This window comes from Pteropus vampyrus, unplaced genomic scaffold (assembly GCF_000151845.1).
Source record: "Pteropus vampyrus isolate Shadow unplaced genomic scaffold, Pvam_2.0 Scaffold47, whole genome shotgun sequence".
In the NCBI taxonomy this organism is placed as follows: Eukaryota; Metazoa; Chordata; class Mammalia; order Chiroptera; family Pteropodidae; genus Pteropus; species Pteropus vampyrus.
The window spans coordinates 6,766,997-6,772,371 of NW_011888828.1; the positions used below are offsets into that span (position 1 = coordinate 6,766,997).

The 5,375-nt window shown below is 33.4% G+C and overlaps 2 pseudogenes; one reads left to right on the plus strand and one right to left on the minus strand.

Annotated features, from left to right (window-relative positions):
* Nucleotides 1–2,814: 2,814 nt before the first annotated feature.
* LOC111739171 lies at nucleotides 2,815–2,932 on the minus strand (annotated as a pseudogene).
* A 1,961-nt stretch (nucleotides 2,933–4,893) lies between these two features.
* On the plus strand, nucleotides 4,894–5,012 carry LOC111739130 (annotated as a pseudogene).
* The last annotated feature ends 363 nt before the right edge of the window (nucleotides 5,013–5,375 follow it).

A 5,375-nucleotide genomic window follows, 5' to 3' on the forward strand; every position in this document is an offset into this window, starting at 1 on the left:
TTTCTCACATACGCATAAGGAGACAAACAGAATGTTTATTGCATCTTGTTTATGATAATGAAAAGCTGGAAAATATTTGTTAATATGAGAATGGATACACTGTGACAGTCATACAATACAAACCATATATAGCATTTAATGAATGAACAAGAATTATATGTACTAGCATGGACAAATATCCAAAAACATAATTTTGTACAAAAAGAAATTTTGCAGAAAAATGTATACATATTATTTTAACTAAATTTTAAACTATGTAAAGCAATGCTGGTTGTGTGTGTGTGTGTGTGTGTGTGTGTGTGTGTGTGTCTAAATAAAGAACAAAAATAGCATGAGAATAATTAACAACAAATTCAGAAAAGTGGTTATCTGTATATAGGGGAGGAGGAAAATGGGACCAGAGAGGAATGCGTGTGAGGCAGCAGTTGTATCTGTAAAGTTATATTTCTTCCAAAATACCTAACGGAAGTAAATACAGAATAATATAAAGATTTGATAAAGATAACTAGTGGGAACAGAAGTATACATTTTATTTTCCAAACTTATTTATATAATAATGAATAATTTTTAAAAAGTAAAAGAAAAAATATTCATGCCTTCCAGTTCCCAATCAAAAAGAATTTTTTTTCAATCAAAAGCATTACTTTTTCTAATTTTTTCTTGCTATTTCATTTATTTTCGGTTAATTTCTTCCCTATTAGTCTTAATGACTAAGTATTATTGGTCATAATTGAATAATTAAAAGATAATTTTAAACATTTTTATAAATGATAATATACAAAATAAATACAAGTTTGCAATATAGATCTTTCCAAACCCTGAATTTTTATTATGGACATAATACTCCAGTCGTTCTTCCATTACCAGACTTCCTGCAGAGTATTTTTTTTAACAGCTTAGACCTTTTTAATGTCATTAAATGATCCAAAGAGGAAATGATTCAAATTGTAACATCGTTCTTCTTTAATCACATTTTATTTAATTTAGATTAATCTATACTTTAAAAAAGGTAGGATTGCTGTGCTCAACTTCTAATATATTCTTAAAACTGTGATTTTTTGGTAGACATAAACAAGAGAAAAGAATAGTCTTCATTCTCCCTTTACCTAATTTATACACCATAAGCAATTTATGTAATTTATATAAGCATCAGAATTTAGTATAATAACACAGCTAACAAAGCAAACAGACTGTGATTAGGAAAATCATGGTCACTCTCAGCACACGCACAGGATGAACAGAAACACTCCTTTTTTCAAACCATCCAGATTATCAACTTAATTCTTTCTTATGGTTATCCAGTCAGTCAGAAAGCATGAAGGAGAGAACAATGTAATAGGCATTGCGTACGTACTTTTTAATAGGCCGTATAACCTCTGCTCTTAAAAAGTGGACACAGGAGCCAAAAAGCAAGGACTCCATAAGAAATAGTTTGGAAACACTCATAATGTGACACATTAGCAAATCATTCAAATCCAACATCTTATTTATGATATCTAGTTCAGATCTCAAGTACAACAACACATAACATTTTATATTTATAGCACAAACTAATGGGTGAATCAAGTAGTCAAGAAGTTTGGTTTTGCTGCTCCAGTCTTGCAATCTTATTAGTTTCTCTCCAACAGCCAGACTCCCTCAAGATCTTTCTGTTTATTTGTTTGTTTGTTTGTTTGTTTGTTTAATGTACATTATATGCCAGATACAGTTATAAGTATGTTAGAAATCATTTATTTATTTCAATAAGATTAGGCAAAATTATGCAGCACTAAGAAATGACCCCAAATCTCAGTGGCTCACAGCATCAAAGTTGATTTCTCACTTCTATTATATGTTGACTTTAGCTGTGGCTCTGATTCATGTCCCCTCTACTCCAGGATCCAGGCTAAGGAAACCCCTATCTGAGACATCACCATTCTTATGACAGAAAAAAGAAAATGATTGGCATGGTTTTAAACTTTCTGCTCATAAGTTATATACGTCACTTACAGTCACATTTCAAAGGCCAAAAATGTGACTTGGCCAACCCTGACAGTGGTGGAGAGATGGGTAATTCTCCATAGGTAGGGGCCATGAAAATTCTGAAAATACAATGTACCATCAACATTTTAACTATATCAGGATAGATATTATTATTATCTCCATTTTAAAGTTGAAGAAATCGAGGCACAAGGAGGTTAAGTAACTTGATGAAGATCACACAAAGCCAGGATTTGAAACCCAGGCAATTCATGATCTTCACAGCTATACTTGGCTGATTCTTTATGTTCTCGCCCTATTTTTACCTCCTCATAAAAATTCTGAAACTCATTCACACAGAAATATTTGACAAGTAAAAGTTTAAATAATAACTCTTCCAAAAAAGATTTGCATCTTAAGGCAATAGAGCCTCAAGATAAAGGTACAAAGTTCAGAAGATTAGTGGAGAATGCAGCTTTTCAAATGCCCCTAAAATCATATCTAATAATTGACCTCTAATTCTGTTTATACATTCACCTAGCTGCTCTGCTTGAGGTCTTTGCTCAAATATTACCTACTTGGACAGGCCTTTCCTCACCACGCTATTTTTAAAATCACATGCATCATCATCACCACAATAACTACCTTCTTTATTCTTTATTGTTTTCTCCTGCTTTATTTTTTCTTCATAAAATACTGTCTAATTGTATTATATGGTTACTCGTTATTTCATTATTATTTATCTCCCCCATTTTTTTTTTTTTTTAGGTGAGGCAACCCTTGATTGACTGCACAGATTGCAAGGAACTTGTCAGTTTACAATCCTTTATTTTTTTTATATTTTATATTTTTTTATGCCCACAGCACCTGGTCTTCCTAGGTGGTCTCCCACCCAAGTACTAACCAGGCCCGACCCTGCTTAGCTTCCAAGATCAGATGGGATTGGGTTTGTTCTGGATAGCATGGCCTAGACTATCTCCCCCATTGTTATGACTTTAAGTAAAGCACAAGGTATTTGATGGTGAGCAACAAAAGACCACAAGAGAAACTGAAATAGAGAAGTTTATTACTCACAGGTCCTGGAGGAAGTACACAGCATGCCTTGAGGGGCCACACAAGGAGGAGTAGGCAAAGACATGGTACAGACAGGACCTGGGGCACATGCTTTGATTAGAGTCTGCAGGTAGAATGCTTTGGGCTTCCCTGGCTAAGGCTGGATTCAAACCAAAAAGAACAGGATTTCAGCAAGCTCCCCAGAGGTCTTATCTAAAGGATAAGAGGAAGGCCCTGGGGACGGGCAGGGTGGAGGTAGAGAACTGCTTATCACAAGGGCTGTTGAGAAAATCATATCAGGAGCTTACAATGACTTGCGGCTCTGTTTTCTAGGGCATAGGCTTCCATGAGGGGGTTAGTGTCAGTTTAAGGTCCCTGCAGGCTGGTCGGCCAAACAAAAGGGATTTTAAGGCAGTAATTCCGTAGCATGGCTTAGCCAAATCCTGGATACCTACTACTAAGTCAGAAGTTCTATGAGGATGTAAACATTGTTCACTTTATTCTCTGTTGCATTCACAGAACCAGGATAGGAATTGGCATATAGTAGGTTCTCAATAAATATTTATTGAATAAATGGATAAATGGATATAAGAGTGAACAGATGAATAAACTCAATGTTTGATACCCATAAAAGGTGTAGATTAGCTATGGAAGAAAGCAAAGCCCAAAGGACCACTTTAAGACATTCTTCATAGTCACTAACACAATAACTTCTATTGTGTGTCAGCTGCATGTCAAATGCCATGACTTAAAATAGATATAAAATAAAGATCCACCCCTGAGGCTCACAATGTAATTAAGGAAATAGAATATACTTACAAAGAAACTAATAATAATAAAAAGGTAATAATGTCATGCTTGGTAAAATATCTTCAAGTAGTACAAGATGTTTAGACTTCATGAAAATATATAAGTGAGAAATATTTGTAATTTTTACAAATAAATGCAAGATGGGGGGAAAAAATCACAGCATATTTGTGAGAACCAAAAGGATCTGCCAGTAATTTATTGTGCAAAAGAAAAAAATCAGTCTCCCAAAAATGTATCACAACAATGTCCAACATCCAATAGTAAGTTATTAAACATATGAAAAATTAGGAAATTATGACTTATAACCAAGAAAAACAGCAGGCGCTAGACACAGACCTGAGATGATCCAGAATTAGAAGACAAGAACTTTAAAGCAGATATTATAAATTTGTTCATGGGCTTAAAGGAAAAGATGTCCAAAGTAAGTAAACACATGCGAATCTCAGCAGAGAAATAGAATCTATAAAAAATTTGTTATGTCCAGATCAAAGATGATTTGTCACAGATGTTGTACGTGATTTGAGTTGTTTTTCTGCCTTGTGAAATTTTAACAAGGCTTTCTTAACATTTTGCTTCCTAGCCATCCTTTAAGATGTGAGAAATTGTCAAAGAGAATTTTTTCTTGAAAGACCTGTGGCCTAAATGAAATTAAATAACTAAAAAATACTATAAAATAAACATAATTTTAAAGATTATTGTATTAATATTTGAATACTAATACAACAATTTCAAAGATTATTTCTAATCTTTATAACATGATTTATATTATTTTCTTGTGTTATTTAAATTTTATAAATACTGACACTAAGAGGATATAATATTCTTTCTAAAGTTATCGAGCTAACGTATTCTCTCAATACTAATCTTTAAATGTATTTCTTATACATATATTATTTGAAATGTTCTGATCATTTTTATACGTAAATTAGCAATTTTCACAATCATCAGTAATTATTGCTGTATTTTACTCTTGCAATAACATTTACATTTATACTTCAACAAATGGCTACCATGAACATTTAAAATCTATAGATATTTTTCATTCCAAACTACGTATAGAATGCATATTTAGTCTACATCCATGCCACCCTGAACAAGCCTGACCCCATCTGATCTCAGAAGCTAAGCAGGGTCGGGCCTGGTTAGTACTTGTATGAGGGACCACTGAGGAAGACCAGGTACTATAGGTGTAAAAAATAAAAAAATAAGGGATTGTAGCTGACAAGGTCCTTGCAATTTGTGAGGTCAACCAAGGGTTGCCTTGCCTAAAAAAAAAAAACAAAAACAAAAACACACATATCTATGTTTGAAAGAGAATATTCAGATAGTAGCAATAAAGCTAAATTTTATGCCTTGTTCATGTTGTAGGCATTATTATGCTGATTCAATGGAATAATAACCTTGATGACCACATTGCTGAGTTGGAGAACATCGAGGATGACAACTGAAGTAGGCATTTGGCTAGTCAGCCTTCCAATAGCCTTAGCCCCCTCACGTAAAATGAAGAAAATGAAAAAAAATATTTTGAGATATTGGCTTCTGTTATTGGTAAT